The sequence below is a fragment of the Sciurus carolinensis genome, chromosome 10 (genome assembly GCF_902686445.1).
Source record: "Sciurus carolinensis chromosome 10, mSciCar1.2, whole genome shotgun sequence".
In the NCBI taxonomy this organism is placed as follows: domain Eukaryota; kingdom Metazoa; phylum Chordata; class Mammalia; order Rodentia; family Sciuridae; genus Sciurus; species Sciurus carolinensis.
In genome coordinates, this window is record NC_062222.1 from 18,558,625 (window position 1) to 18,575,530 (window position 16,906).

General features: G+C 37.2%; 1 protein-coding gene across 3 annotated transcripts in view; it reads left to right on the forward strand.

Annotated features, from left to right (window-relative positions):
- The window catches only part of Il15 (interleukin 15), a 68,773-nt gene that overhangs the window by 12,084 nt on the left and 39,783 nt on the right, over window positions 1–16,906 (forward strand). For 2 of the 3 annotated variants that reach the window (XM_047565643.1, XM_047565644.1), the window contains one exon: window positions 7,820–7,941. The exons of the other annotated variant lie outside the window; for it this stretch is intronic. The gene's annotated coding sequence lies outside the window, so the exon portion shown is untranslated. The remainder of the gene's footprint in view (window positions 1–7,819; window positions 7,942–16,906) is intronic. 3 annotated transcript variants of the gene reach the window in all.

Sequence of the window (16,906 nt, forward strand, 5' to 3'; positions counted from 1 at the left end):
GTTCAGATGAATATACACAGCTCTGGTGGAGAGGAAATAACTACAGTGTGGAAAAGTGTGGACAAGTTCTCTTAAGTAGCCATATGAATCACACTAGAGCTCAGGAGTCCTAACTGTCTGCCAACTGCCAAATAAACTTTATTAAGAGAGACAGTCTACTACTTAGCAGTTTTATGAGCACTACTGCTTTACTAGGAGACTTGAGAAGTTTAGTTTGTCAGGAAGGACTCCAGGAATCAGTGCTTTAAAAAGAAGATATTTGGGACTACTACAGCAAATGTGTGGCTGTTCTGTCATTTCAGAGATCCAATGTTCAGTGTAAACCACTTGTTAGATTTCATAAAAAGCCAAGTACTTAGAATGGGAAGTACCAGAGGGCTAATCGGCAAAAATAATTAAAGGTTAGAAGAATGGCCGCCAGCACTTGTCAGACTGCCTGAAGACAGGGTAGGATTATGTGGTCTCAGGTGCATCTGTGTCTAATCAAAGATCAGCCTTGCTCTAAATCATTTTATTTAATTGTAAGTGTTATCCCTGACATTTGTGGTAATTGTACTTCTTTGCTGCTGTATAGGATTAGCGAGAAGCCACCGAAATGTTTGAATCCAGTTATTCACCAGCAGGAGATGTGCATACCATTAAACTGTTGTTTTCATTGATAAGTTATTATCAGCAGGTAATAGGAAATGTGCATCATTGCAAATTGCCCTCTGGTGTTTCCTGCTACAGCAGATGATGTACGCCTTCCACGGCAGCATGAGTGGTCATATAGAGATTGGCGTCATTATGGTTGTTATAAATCACAGCATGCATTTTAATAGTTAAACAATTATCTATAGTGGCAGTACTGGAAAATTGTTAGGTAATGACTGACTGATTTTTATGGTGAAGAATATTTTTATATGGATCTTTTTATATAAATGCCTAAAGAATCCAAAAATGTTTTTAAGTGCTTACCTGGGAACTTTTTTTTTTAGGCTCATCTATCTTTAACTGAAAATGCATGAAGTTCAGAAACCCATCAAAATAACTTTCCATATGTATTTGTAGAGTTTAAGATTATGATATATACATATATATATATGTATTAAACAATTTTTATCATAAGCAGATAAGATATAGAAGGAATAAGGAGTCCAAAACTGGCCACTCCTAAATTCATACCTACCTAGTTTTTTGTTGCGGGAAACTACGAGTAAACAGGGTTTGGCTTGGCCTTTGAAATGAAAGGAAAACACATCTTTATTCTTCAAGGCCTAAAGCTATAAGGCTTCTTTCCCTTCTCTTTCTTTCTTTTTGTTTTAGTCAGCTTTTTCACTGCTGTGACAAAAAGACCTGACAAGAACAATTTTAGAGGAGGAAGAGTTTATTTGAGGACTCACAGTTGCAGAAGTCTCAGTTCATAGACAGCTGGCTTCATCCCTGGGGGGCCCTAGGTGAGGCAGAACATCATGATAAAAGAGTGTGGAAGAGGGAAACAGCTCAGGACATTGCACCAGAAAGGAGAGGACAAAATAGAAACCCCAAAGACATGCCCTCAGGGTCTCACCTCCTCTAACCACATCCACCTGCCTACAGTTCCCATCCAGTTAATCCCTTTCAGGGGATTAATACACTGTAGGTTAGGGCTCTTATAACCCAGTCACTTCACCTCTGAACTTTCTTGCATTATCTCACACGTGAACTTTTGGGAGACACCTTTTATTTGAGATTACTCCTTTATCACAGTTCTCCATTCATTGCTCTTCCACCCTTGTGGTTTTTATGTTCTTCAAAATCAAGTTCAAATTTACCAACTATAAATCCTTCACCTCGACTGCCCCAGGAAATCCCTGCACTTCCAATTTTTGCTGTATGAGTCTTTGTTCTTTTCATAGCAAAATTAGAGAGCCTTCATATTTTAAAATCCTATCCAGTAGTATGCCTTTCCAATGAGACCGAGATCAGTGCAACTAAAGGTATAAAAATGCTCCTTGTCTTTGACATGATAAAGAACTTGCATCAGAATGTCAGTCAACCACATCACTAACACACATTTAGTTTACTGATGTTTTCCTTACAGCAAGACTTTTCCTGAGGAAGGAATCAATGTGAGCTTTATTCATTGCAAACTGGTGCTTTAATAGCACTGAACTGGACTATACAGGTGTTAATGGCTGCTTTTTCTCTTGCCAGGGCTGTGGATGGTGGAGTAGCCCAAGTGTGAGGGATGATGTGGCTGGTGTAGGGTGAGGTGCCACATTCACAAGAGGGATAATTGCTCATAAAGACTTCATTTTTTGAGTGTTCACTGTGTATTAAGGTTTGTTCTATGAAGTTTGCCTGAATTAACTCAGTTAAACTTCACAAAGATCCTGTGAGATGGGTTTCCCAATCTACAGATGCATGAACTGAGGTCCTGAGACAATAACCTGCCCTAAATGTTACTGCTAGTAAGCGGCTAAGTCAGGTTTCAAACCCAGGTTTGTCTGAAACCAAGTTCTATTCCACTTCTCCAACAGAACATTCTGCAATAATGAAAATGAAATTTTCTACCCCTCTCTGTCCAACATGGTGGCCACTAAGTATATGTGGCCTTTTAGCACTTGAAATGGCTGAACTGAAGAAGTGATTTTCTACTTTTAGTTTATTGAGTTAGTAATTACCTACTTTTACTTTATTTTAGTTAGTTTACTTTGTAAATTTAAAACTTCCATGGGTTAGTGGTTACTGCACTTGTTAAAACAGCTCTGGATACCTTTTAAATATTGAAGACTATAGACCAATACTGGAAAAACCAGATCAGAAAAATGTATTTATAGAAGATACTTTTCTTTATTCATTTCTAGAATTTCTGTTTCGAAAAAACAAAAAAGAAAAGACTGTCTTAAATCTGTTGCTGTATTAGAAGCACAGGATTTTATTTCTTATAAAGTTATTTGCTGCCTCCTTTGGTTGAGACACTTTTAGACTTTGGGCATTCTAAATAATAAGTTATGGTTTCAGTCTTTTTGGAGGTCATAGTTTAAGTAACTTCATAAATGATATCATTAATTTTTTCAAATTTTTCATATACAGTTAGACAAAGTATTTAAATCTCTAATGTCTTAATACTTTGCCATGTTTTGCTGTTACTTTTTAATGTATTTTGAATATATCAATTGATATAAATTCTCATGTTCTAAACTTCAAAATGTATAAAGTACTTTCAAAATTCCTTCTATAGATGTAGCCAGCGCTATCATTTTCTCACGTATGCCTTTACAAATACTTTTCTTCCCGTGGAGAAAATGCACATATATATTTTCTTCTTCCCTTTATTATAAAAACATACACTGTTAAATAACTTTTTATTTCTACTTAATATATACCTTGGAGTTTTTCATATCAGTATTTAAATAACTTCATTCCTTTATATGAATGTACAATATTATAATGTATCATGATTTAAGCAACAACTTATTGATTAAAATTTAGAATGTTTCCATTATTTGGCTATTATAGGAAATGTTTACATGAGTAACTTCAGTGATTAGATTTGAACGTCATCTTGAGAGGACTGCATTCATGTTCCCAGAACATATTCTAGAGAACATAGGTCTCATAAAATGTTGACTATTAAGCAAGAAGAATACCGTGACTAAGTGACTGAATGACTTTAGTTGTTTGTTGGTGGTTCATCATGCACGTTGTCAAATTTAAAGAAGTTCTGTGATAACCTGTTTTGATCTAATACATGTGCATCCCAATCTTACATTTTCTTAAAGACAGAATACACTATCTTTGTAGGTTGGGTTTTCTAGGGAGCAGATGCTGGAATGGAGATGTGCACTTTATATGAACTCTGCTTGTGGTGCATTTTCTCCACTCCTGGTGGAAGCTGGGTCAGGTAGAAACAAGATAGGCAGAGGATGATGTTGAATTTTGATGCACTTGTAGTAGAGGATTGAGCAGATCCTGTGAGGAAGGATGTGGAGCTTGGAAGCCCCATCACATGTCCAACTCTGGGGAGGAAGACCAGGTCCTTGCAGGGGAAGGATCATGACCTTGTACTAGATAGCTTCTTCCATGACAGCATTTCTGGGGAGGGACTCAGCTATGAGCTGTCAGCTGGAAAAAATGAGCATCTCCTTGTTTACTACAACTCTGAAGAGCATCTTCACATCTTTTAAGTGAATGTTTATCAGTTCCTCCATGGTCTTGTTGATCAGAGAAAGTCACTTGGTCTCTTTGGGAACCAGTTTCTTGCTCTCTGAAATATGAATGCTGAACTGAAAGTTTTTTGAAGCATCTAACATTCTTCTTTTCTAGTTCCATTTTAAAATGTACTAATTACATTCCAAGATGAGAGATAAGTTTTTCCAAATATGTGCTTCACCACAATAAAGGTCAACTATGTGTATAGGTCAACCTTAGGCTTTCATACTACCTTTGTGGTGCAGTTTCGGGGAGAGAAAGAGAGAGAGAAAGGAGAAAGGTGGGGGGAGAGTGAGAGAGAAGAGACTACACAGAAGGGATGGGCAAGAAATACTTTTCAGGGCATTCCTCTGGTGACCTACTTCCTCCAAGTAGACCCCAACCCCTAAATTTCCGCCACTTCCCATGATGCCAACAGATTATTAATCCATTAGTGGATCAATCCACCAATGAGGTCGGAGTCCTCATGATTCAGTCACTTTCCAAAAACCTCACCTCTGTGTATTGCTGCATTGGGGAAAAAGCCTTCAACACATGAACCATATCCAAACTATAGTAAGCTGAGTTACAGGGGTATTTTTGTTTTTTAAATATTTTGGTTACCAGTTATTAGGTATTCACTGAAGTAGCTAGCCTGTCGACTTCCTAGGAGTATCATCTCTTATTGGTAATAACTGAGGAACTCCTGTTAGTAGAGAGATGACTGTGTGCCTGCTCCTTTTGTCTATATAAATACTCCTGGTGGAATAAATACTCCCTTCGTACTCACTGGATCATTCTGGGAAATCTTTATCCCATACACTGTTCCCCCTTATGTTGCAGCATGAACCCAAATAAAACCTGTTTTGGATGCTTGTATTTTGCTTATTCATGACTTCTTGAGTTGAACAGGCTGAGATGATTGCATTAAGAGCTGGCGACATGAAGGGCTGCTAGCCCTAAGAACACCTAGCAGCCAGAGATCTGCTGAATAGCTCCAAATAACTGCTGGGAGTCTCTGACTTCTGAAGGCAGGTGGGAGAGCTGCTAACACTAATAGCTGAGAGCTGCTGGCTCAGAGATACTAACATTAAGGTAGCTGCACTTCATCTGTTTGAATGAATTGAGCAAAAGAAATCTCAAATGATTGGTAACAAGGTTAGCTGTGTTGTCATCTGTCTGCTACTTGCAGACTGTTCGCACTGTTGTGCCCTGTATGGGTACTTTTCAGATTGGAGTGGGGACAATAGAATTGACTACAGTGTGGGTAGAGGCATCTGGAGCATTCCTGGCAAAAGTGAAGGTATTTGACAGCGATTATGACAGCCATGGGCAGTTGCCATGGCAATCACAAAAGCAGTGGTAGCTAGAACAAGGCTTTCAGAACAGCTAAAAGTGTCATGACAGCCCAACTGGACTACTGAAGCAGTGGCAGTCAAATCAGTGACCTTTATGACAGTTGTAGGAGGAGTGATGGGATCAGTGGTTGCCATGGCAACTGCAGAAGTGGTGGCCCTGTAGTACCAGCTGAGGCTTCCAGTGTGGCTACAGGAATGGCAGCAACAGTGATCACAACTCCTCTGGGCATGGGACTGCCAGCATGACGGCAGCGGTCCCCATCCAGCCTGATGTCATCCGGGCTGGATTGGCCATCTGGCTGCAGCAACTGGGTACAGGAGAGGGACATGATGGATATCAGTTGATCAGCCAGACACAGTGATGCCCATTCCCACCAGCCCCAAGCAGCTTTGGCTGTTTGAAATGAACCGAAAAATAGGAAAGTGTCCGTTTGAGAGAGCTGGGTCTTCCTATTCTGTCTCATCCTAAGCTGATGTGATGTCCAACCAGTGGATAAAATGCCAGTTTGTATAACAAATTACCATAAAATGGGTGGTTTATACAAGCAACAGTAATTCGTTTCTTGGTTCTGGATACTGGTGCAATAAGGTGCCAGCTGATTTGGTTTCTGGTGAGGGCTCTCTTCCTGACTTTCTGATGTTTGCTTTCTTGCAATGTCCTCACATCAGATGGATGGAAAGAGAGAGAAAAAAACAAGGAGAAGGAGGAGGAAAAGAGAGGGGAGGAGGAGGAAGAGGAGGGGAAACAAAAGCAGTAGCAAACTAGCTCTTGGTGTCTCTTCTCATAAGAGCACTAATCCCTAAGGGTCCCTCCTTCCTGACCTCATTACTTCCATGAGACCCCATCACATTGGGGTTAGCACTTCAACATATAAATTTTGGTGGGGGGTGTGGAGCCACATTTCAGTCCTTGGCAGTTTTTGTGCCTAACACTTCCCATCATGTCCCTGAGTGGCCATTCCAGTAGTTACCCTGCTTCTCCTCCCTGATGTTTTAGTTTTCTGTATGTGGATCAGAGATAAAGTCTTGGAGGGTGTTGGTGGTGGGAATTAGTAGAAGTAGGAGATGTTTTCCTGCCTCTGAATTGATGTAGAACAGATGTCTGGCTCCAGAACTCTCTTTATAATTTTGGATAACTTAATGTTTATTTGTATCTAACATGGAATTCTAGTCATCAATTCTAGAGCAAGAGTAAAACCATTCCAAATCCTATCGAAATCCGATTCCTCCTCCAGGAATTCTGAGCCAGTTCAGGCTGCATTCCTTTGCTAGACAAACTACTCCTTCAGGCCAGCCCAGATGTCACTTTTTCACTGAAATCTTTCCAAGTCCCTCATCTTCCTCACCCCCACGGAATCAGTGGCCTCACATACTGACTTCACATGGGAGTTTCTTCATTCTCCTTTCAAAACATTCAGAGCATTTTTCAGTTGTTTGCAGGTTTTTCTCCACTAGTTGCTGAGTTTCTTAAGGATTAAAACACATTATTAGAGCACCTAGCAAAGGTCGAGTAAATATTTTTTAAATGAATAATTTGGAAAAATCCCAGCTTGCAGATAAGCATAAAGAATGGCTAAATTTGGAGTCACAATTATATTGAACATTTACTACCTCAGTAGTAAATAATCAGAACTAAGATTGTTTAAAATGAATTTATTATCACTCTTACTGTAAATATTCTTTATATTATAGGCCATACTTAATCTTGGCTGTTTCTTAATTTATTTTATAAAATAGAAGTTATACTGCTTTGCTTTTTTAAGTGGAATGAATTGAAATGCCACTTTTAAAAATAGGAGGCATACTATTTTAAGGTGTTCTAATACTATAATCTGTTAGCATATTTAAACGCCTTAAATCACATATACTTTGAAACATGATGTCATACATAAATGTTTTAATATTTAATATCCAAATGGAGACATACTTCATTGTTAGAACAGATGTTTAAAACTGTCTTTAATATCTTCCTTAGACTTAGTAACATGATATGAAACCCACACATAGATTTGACATCACATTTCCTTTGTCCCATTTTGTGGTGGACTGAAGAACATTTTACGAGAAAACTATAAAGCATTATAGTTTCTAATTAACATGGACTTGAGTTAAAGGATGGGGAACTCTTAAGACTTCAGGAAAGATTACTCAGAAAGTTCAGGCTTAACTTTTGAAGCCTTCTCCATGCAAGTCTTCATGTCTTTTGCAGCATCATCAGGAACATAGTAAACCATTAACCTGAGTAAAAGAGGATTATCCAACACCTAATTTGTGATCTTTTTATTCCAACCTTTGACTTTCTACAGAATCCATCCCAATGTGTGGCCATCTGGCTCTGTGAAGCAATGTCTCATCCTGTTCCATGTTGGTGATGTCCCACAGAGCACAGAAGTCCATGCCAACAGAGAGCCAGGCTACAGGAAGTCATGTAAGCAAAGTTTTAAAAACTGTATTGTGTAATATAGACACTTTTATGTAATTAATAAAAAGTAAGGTGGGGCAAACCTGGTAATGTCATACATAATCAGAATTTCTATAAACTGAAAGCCTTGGTTGTAAAAGAAAATGCCATTTTCCTAGACTGAAACATTTTCTGAGGACAGAGAATTTGCACATAGGAGAAGTATGCAATTTTTTTCTCTCAAAGAACTTAGATAGGGAATGTTTTAGGCTTTCTAATCTAAATGATGGGTCACAACTAGCCCATTCTGCCCTATCACTGGAAAGTAGCCATAGATATGGGTGTGTCTGGTCAGTTCCAACAGAACTTTATTTAAAGATGCATGTAGTGGGGTGGGTGCATTTTAGTAAGTTGTTTGTCTCTACAGTCAAAAGACTAATAAAAAACAATTTAGAGAAGAAAAGTTTATTTGGGCTCATGTTGCAGAGGTTCAGTCTATAGTTAACTGATTCCACAGCTCTGGGTCTGAGGTGAGGCAGAACATCATGGTGGAAGTGTGAGGCAGAGTTAAGCAGCTCAGGACATAGCAGCCAGGAAGCAGAGAGCACTCTGCTAATCAGGGACAAAGGAATAAACCCAAGGCATTCTCTCAGGGACCTACCTCTTCTAGCCACAACCTACCTGCCCAAAGTTACCACCCAGTTAGTCCATATTAGTGGATTAATCCTCTTAATTAGATTAATACTAATAACACAATTAACACCTAATCAGGTTAAGGCTCTCATAACCTAATCATTCTATCTCTGAATATTTTTGCAATGTCTCATACATAAGCTTTTGGGGGACACTTCATATGTAAACCATAACTGGATGAGATTTGGCCTGTGGATTGTGTTTTGTTAATCCTGAGTGCATAAGATGATGAGATTCTGCAACTCACTTTCTGCTGTTTTTCTACTTTGCTTTTGAAGAAATGGGGTGCTTAAAATTATACAAAAATATAATTCCATTTTCCTACTTCTTAGTTTACTAATTGAAGGAAATCAGAGACTGATAAAGATGAAATTGTTTAATGACTAATTGAAAATTTTGAAAAATATTTAAAAATAATGTAAGATCAAGCTCAGTCTCAAGAACTAAACAAAATAAAGCCACAGAAATGGAAATTCAAACACCTGGCTTCTTATTGCTAAATCCATAGCATGTCTCTTTTAAAAATTGTTTTATTGATTCTTTGTAGTTATACACAACTTTAGGATTCATTTTGACATAATTATAAAAGTGTGGAATATACTTTGCTGTAATTCAGTCCTCAGTATTATCCCTTTCCCTTCCCTCCTCCCTTCCCCTGTTCCTTTTACTTTCTGTTACAATTGCTGTGTAATTCCTCAAAACAAAATTGTGTGTTGTGTATATAGTGCAGAAGGAAAGGGGGTTTACAGAAACTGAAACTCTTTACAAGAATACTAAGAAGAAAAAGGTAGTTCCTCTCGTGCTCAGTCATTTTTTGGTGTCAGAAAATAGGAACATAAAAAGTGAAAGAAAAAGTGTGAAGAATACACCCTTTGGCAGTAATTACCTATAAACTAACAATTGCCCCTTATTTTCATAGGCTTCCTTAAAACTACTGTTTAGTAGAAATTTTGTTAAGAATTTCTCTGAACTCAAGAACCAACTTACTGGTGGTCTTTTGGATATGCACATATTAGGGTTTCAGCACTGAGGGCCCCAAGAAGGTACAGGAAGGCATTTTGATGGTTAGGATATAGAACTTGGGACATTTTTAGAAGTAGCAATATAGTTTTGAATTATCTTGTCACTAGGAGACATTGATGAAAACAACTAGTCATTATTTTTTAAAAATTCCATTATGATAAATTTGGGGACAAATAAACTATAGTAGGGGAGTTTTCTTTAAATGAGATCATGGTTGAAAAATGCAAGAAATTCCAAGAGGAATCTCCCTTATTATCTCAGTAGTAAATAAGTGTTTGAAGTTGTAAGACAAGTCTTATGTGCTTCCTGGTTTTCTTTTTTATGAATTCCGATTCTTCAATTTTTCCTTAAGCTTCCTTTGTTAGTATCCTTAAAAAGAGGCATTTCGATTGGCTGCTTATGGTGGCTAGTGATAACTATTCCTGTCTAATGAGTGAGGACTGAAAATTTAGGCTAGGTAGAGAGACCTCGAAATCTCTTTCAGTTTGCATACTAAAAGCATACAATCAAGTGCAATTTATTCCTTAGTGACCCTTGCTGGTACAGTGACAAGGACCCATTGAAGTACAATTGGTGTAGGGTGTTCCCTCCAAAGCAGCTTTATTTTGGAAAATCAATTGAAAAGCATAGAAGGCTCCACAGTAAAGAAACCTGAACCGTATGACATTTGTATTAATTGAATCTTACCTGTAGTGTGTATCATGATCTTTACTTTTTACATTCTGAGAATAAATGTATTTATAAATATGAATTTTGAAATATAGTAAGTTCATAAGGATCTTACCTCTACATGCTTTCATGGAAAGCCCTCCTTATTTTTTTTTAACCTAGAACTGCAACTTATAGACTTGGGTGTGTCTTCAATTCAATTTGGTGTAAACTCTTAATAGTATTTTTTACTATTTTTCTGATTATCAAAGTAATACATGCTCATTATAGTAAGAGCAAAAATGTGTAAGGTGGAAAAATTACTAAGGGATAACTAACTGATTACATGATTCTTTCCATTGTTATTTTTTCAACAATATAAAAGAAGATTGTGTCTTTGTTGAATAGCACATTGTAACATTTATCTGTGGCATTACATAAGTAAATATTATTTCAATAATCCAAGTTAAAATGTATCACAGCCCATCATTAATTTTCCCAATTTTAATTATTAAAAGTAACACTCTAGTGAATGTACATTTGGATATGTCTTTGTCCATAATTCTGACAATTTTATTAGGAAAGTTTCTTAGGCGGGTGTATTAAGAGTTCTCCAGTGAAACAGAACCAGTAGAATATATAATGACAAAAGGGGATTTGTTAGATTGTCTCACATGATCAGGGGATCTAAAATGTCCCTGGATGCTGTCTTCAGGCTGGAGAGCCAGGAAAACTGGGAGCTGCTGAGTCTAAGAAACCGGAAGCCTCAAAACAAGACAGAGGCCAACTGGGCTAGCTCGAAGACCTGAAAGCCCCCTGGAAAGCCCCCGGGAAAGCCGCTGGTGCAGGCGTGCACTCAGAGGCTGAAGATCCTGGAACTCCATGTTAATAGGCAGCAGCAGCAGCAGAAAACCCCACCTGCTTAGGAAGGGAAAGCTGAGCATCCTGCAGTGGCCCACTTCTGCCTTTGTTCCGCCTGCACCTCCAGCTTATTGGATGGTGCTTCCCACATTCAGGGCGGGTCTTCCCCACTCAGCTCACTGATCCACATGCCAGTCTTCTCCAGAAACACCCTAACGGTCACACCCAAATTTGCTCTTTACCAATTTCCCAGCATCTCCTCATTCAGTCAAGCAGATGACCAAAATTCGTCATGAAAGAAAGGAATTAAGATGTTCAAAGTTAGAAATATGTTAAAAATGCTCACCACATATTCTAGAAGGCACGTACAGATTTACACTTTTGTCATCCCTGAGTCCTGGTGGCCTGTCTCCTCCTCAATCCTAACATTTAATGATCCTTTTTGGTCCCTGAGGAATAGGATAATAGTTTATGCCAAATGTAAATATCTTGGAAACCTTACAGAAAACAAGGGCATTTGGATTGAGGGGGAGACTCACAAACTAACATACAGCAAAATCCAGATAGCAAAATACCATAAAATCCAAAATAGGTCATTTATAGGCAAAACAACTAAAGCCAGCCCAATTTGTGCAGGAAACCCTGCTGGAGTAGCAGGGGAGAATGGGAATTTGGAAGGAACCCATTGATGTCAGTGCTCACTAATAGATAAATACTGCAAGAAAGAAAAGAAGCTACTCTGTGACCCGTAAGCCTGAACAGAAATCATTGCTGGGAGAAAGAGAGAAAGAAGTTTTTGCATCTGTAGGTGGCAGAGCTCACAAAGCACATTTTTGACAAGGAGAGAAATGAATTGGTGGGAAGGGGCTGTGGCCCATGGTGGTGGCAGCTTCTAGTGATGAGGCTGGAGGAGCTCAGAACCGATACATACAACACCCCTTCTTTAAGTGTCAATGAACTTCACAGTGTGCATCCTGACAGTCAAAGTCAGATACCTGCCTGGAGTGTGCATGTCTTGCCTGGGGTTTCCTTCACACATGGAAACATGCACAAGTTGACAGCCTGTGTGTCTCAGCTCTGACCAAGGAAATGGAGATGTCAGCAGAACATTCTTCCCCTTTCCTCTGCCTGAGTGACTCCTTATGGTGCAGACTGTGTAGTTCTGTGCACTTAGAAATGGCCAACTCTGCAGCACTTCCCCATAGGGGCTTTTCTCTGGTATCCTGATATTTTTCCCATGTTACTTCCTCCCGCTTTCCTGGAATCACACTCCTTACCGAAATACTTCTGTGTCTAATGATGATATCATACTTTTATTGTTTTTCCGATTTCCCTTGGAATTTCTTCTCAGACCACAGATTATATAAAAATGTGTTGCTTCATTTTCAAGCTATTGAACATTCCTTAGATATCTTTTGTGTTTACTGATATCACAGCCAGAATTTCAGTTCTATTAATTTTTAGTGACCTGCATGACGACCCAACATATGCTTAATTTTGGCAAATGTTCCAAGAGAACTTGAAAAAAGTGTGAATTTTGTCATTGTTGGATATAAGGTACCATACAACACCAGGTAGATCAAGTTTACTAATTTTTTTTTTAGATCTGCTTATTCTTGTTAAACTCTTCTTTTATTGTTTGTGGGGTTTTTTTTAAGATTTTTTTTTTAGAAAACACCCACAATGATGGTGAATTTGCTTTTTCTCTTTTCTTTAGTTCTGTTAATTTTAACTTAGTCAATGCAAAGCTATGATTTTAGGAAACTATAGATTTTGGATTGTGATACTCCTTGTGTGATAATCAGCTTTGCGTCACTGTGACAAAAGAGCTGAGATAAACCACCTAAGGGAGGAAACTTGTACGTTGGCTCACAGTTTCAGAGGTTTCCAGTCCCTGCTTGTTGCCTTGTTGCTTTGGGCTGCATTGAAGCAGATTATTACAGGGGTGTGGAACCCAAGATGGAGCAAAGATGCATCCTTCATGGTAGGTGGGAAGTGAGAAAGACAGAGAAAGGGAGGAAGGGACAGGGAGTCCCAATATTCTCCTTCCTCCAATTAGGCTGCACCAAGTTTCCACAACCTCCCACAGTACCATGAGCTAGGGAGCAAGCCTTCAACAGGTAAGATCCAAACCATAACACCCTGGGAGATTGGCCTCTACCTGGTTTTGAAATGGCACCCCCGCCCCCACCTATCTTTCTAGTAAGGCTGCTTGATTTGAAGTCTACTTTGATATAAATATAGCTACCCCAGCTTGTTTGCCATTTATGTTCATCCTTTCTTTGTTTTTATGTTACAGGCCTGTCTCTGGTAAACAGTGCATAGCTAGCTGTAGATTATATTTTTGTTGTTAGTCCAACTTGGCAGTCTTAGTATTTTACAGTGTTTAGTTCATTTTCATTACTGATATAGTTGTGTTTATCTGACCATTTTTTTTCTGTTTGACTCAGCCCTTTATGGAGCTTTTTCTTTTCTTGCCTTTATTTAGATTAATCCACTTTTTAATTTCTCCCCTATTTCTATTCATCTGTTAACTTTTTATGTTAGAACATACATCTTTTTTAGTTTGTATACCAGACATTAGTTTTTACTGAGATATTACAATGTACCTTCTTGAATATTGCATTCTATCTAGTAGTTATTTTGATAAGAAGTAATTGCAGTGTGACCTAAAACCTTCTAGAAAAGTACAAGCTTCAAATTATTTTCATGAAGTAAGAATGCCTTTGATACTTAAACTTGATGTAAATTTTTCAAGAAAATAATTCTCATCAGTATGGTTAGCAGAAATAATCCAGCAGCTCACTGAAGGACTAGTATATAATGGCAAAGTAGGGTTCATTTCAGGAATGAAAGATTGTTAACTGTTAATTAATCAATTTAATGGATCTAAGAAAAAAATCACATTAATCTTTATAGATACCAAATGTTTAGTTGAGCAAATTCAGCAGTCATTGTGGATGTTTAAACAAATAGGACAACTCAATAAAATAAGAGTTAAAGATTTTATAACTATTGCAAACTGCTCACTCACATGCCTGCTTGTAAACACAGGCTAGCACGCACATGTTCACACACACACACACACACACACATACACAATCTCAGTGCAAAGATGGGATCATAATTAATGTCAAAACTCCAGAGATGTAGCCACCAATCTTGGTAAAATACCAATGAGCTAAAGATGTACAACCCTACTGGTAATGCTGTATCAGATTTCCAACAAAGCATGCTATAAAAAAATTTGAGTTTTAAAACAAAGAGGTAGAAGTAAAACTATTATGTTTGATGACTAAGTATTTAGAAACTCCAAAGAATCTCCCAACCATTTCTAAACATCACTAAATTTTAGGATCTAAGATCAGAATCAATAAATAAATGAATCTGACTCATTTAAAAAATCCTCTGGTTGGGAGGTGGGGAAACCAGTCTGGGGAATTATTCAAAATAAAAATGATTAACTGGAAGAAAATTCAAAATGAGATGGACAAAACGGGGAGAGATCTCACTAGGTGTTTTCTTTCTAGTATAATAAGAGGTTTTAGAAATATTTGGGTAGGAGTTTGGGGAGTGCAAGAACACGGAGGACGTTCTGTATAAAAATAAATAAATTTCTGAGCACGGTGGCACATGCCTATAATCCTAGTGGCTCAGGAGGGTGAGACAGGAGGATCATGAGTTCAAAGTCAGCCTCAGCAAAAGCAAGGTGCTAAGCAATTCAGTGGAACCCAGTCTGTAAATAAAATATAAGAAAGGGCTAGAGATGTGGCTCAGTGGTAAAGCACTTCTGGTTTCAATCCCGAGTACCAAAAAAAAAAAAAAAAAAAGATATTCAACTCCACATAAAATGCTAGTTGTTTTTTAATTTTGTTATTTTGTTTAAGAAGCAAGGGAATATAAGTGTCCATTTTTCTAGATTCACTTGTATTTTATAAGGGACTTGTGAGGAAGCACAGGAAGTAATATCAATGGTTACCTAGAGACACTAGGGTGGAGGAGGATAGAGCAGACAGTGCAGGAACTGGGATTTCTATAAATACCTTTCCATATTGTGTTTTCAATCATGTGAACATACTACCTTTACAGAAAAAAATATAGTAAAATGCCAATTTATAAATATTTACACACATTTGTAAAGTGAGAGATTAGTTTGTTTCTGATTACTATAAAAGTTCAAATCCCTCAAGTGTTCATTTGCTGTTTGTAGTTTCACACCTTGAAATTATCTACTAAAGCTCTTTATGTTTAGAGATATTTTTATGTTAAATTTTATAGTTTTTAATGTATTAAAGGTCAATATATTTTAACTTTTTTTAACTTTGTAAAATTCATTTACCTTATCTTTTCATTATATATTAACTTATAAATTTATTTTTATTTTGTCAAACTCTTGCTTTTCCTTTTTGAATTTTAAAAAATAGTAATATTTTTAAAATATTACTATTCAGATGTCATATAAATACTTACTTGCTTTTTTCAGGGTGTTTTTATTTTTTAAAAAGTCAGAATTTATTTGTCATAGAATATGTGATAAGAATATAAATTTTCTCTTAAAGAGCTAACCTATTTTCTTGGAAACTTTGTTAAATAATAACTCACCTGTTTCAAGTTGCAGGAGTTATAATGTTTCACTGAGTCACTTATCAATACCTCTGCATTGATAAACCAAATTCGTTTTCATTTTTTGGTACATTTAACATCTACTATGTCTAGCTCCTCTCTGTTCTTTTTCTATTTAAAAATTATTTTCACCAATAGATTTTTTTCCAGATGAACTTAAGGATCATAGTTTCAATTTCACTTCCTAGGTCAACACTTATATGTCAATTTAGATTCCAATTTCATTTCTTATGAAGTAATTTGAAATAAATAGATTTGTAATATATAGTGTTTCTTTCAGGAATCGATTTTGCTTCTCAAATTATTTAATTATCCTTTGTCTTTTCAATTTTGTTGTATTGATTTTTTTATACAGTACCAGAACATTCCTTCTCGTATTCATTCCTGAGTATTGTGTAGTTCTGTGGCTAAGGTGGATTAGATATTTTCCCCTATGTATTCCTGAGGTAGGGAATAATGTATATGAAATTGATCAATTATTTGATTTTCAGTCATCATTTATTTTGCCCCAAACCATCTCATAGAACTTGATATTTTAGTTCTTATGGTATCTCAGGTAATTTGTCTAGCTTTGTTAATTGCGTAATTGTGAAATTAAAGATCATTTTGTTTTCCCTTCCTGAGTAGTTATAACTATCATCCCTTTCTTTTCTCCCTTATTTGTCAAAGAATAGGTACCAGGGTATCTTATCCTTACTCCTAAGTACAGTGAGGATACTTGTCATGATTTGCTAGTAGGTTTGAAGTTGTTCGGAATTATCATTCTATTTCTTTTATTGATAAATATTAGTTTTTTTTTTTAAGACTGTGTACTGAATTTTGTCAAGTGCCGTGTTAGATTATAAAGATTGAACTGAGTAGACATGGAGCCCAGCTCCACCATCTACTAGGATGGGTATCCCAGCAAGGGGTCGTCTGTTCCTGCTCTTAAGTTTCATTTGCAAAATGGAGATGATCTTTTTATCTGCCTCACAGGGGTCCTATGAATGTCTTAGGACCTGTAGTCCTTAATGGGGTTTGCATGGCAGCTGGAGTATAATAGGTGCTCAGTAAGCATCTGTCATCTCTTGAGGTGGTGGTATGATTTTTTCCACAGGGCAACTTGCAATGAAGAATTTGAGCAAGTCCAACTGGAATCCCAGCA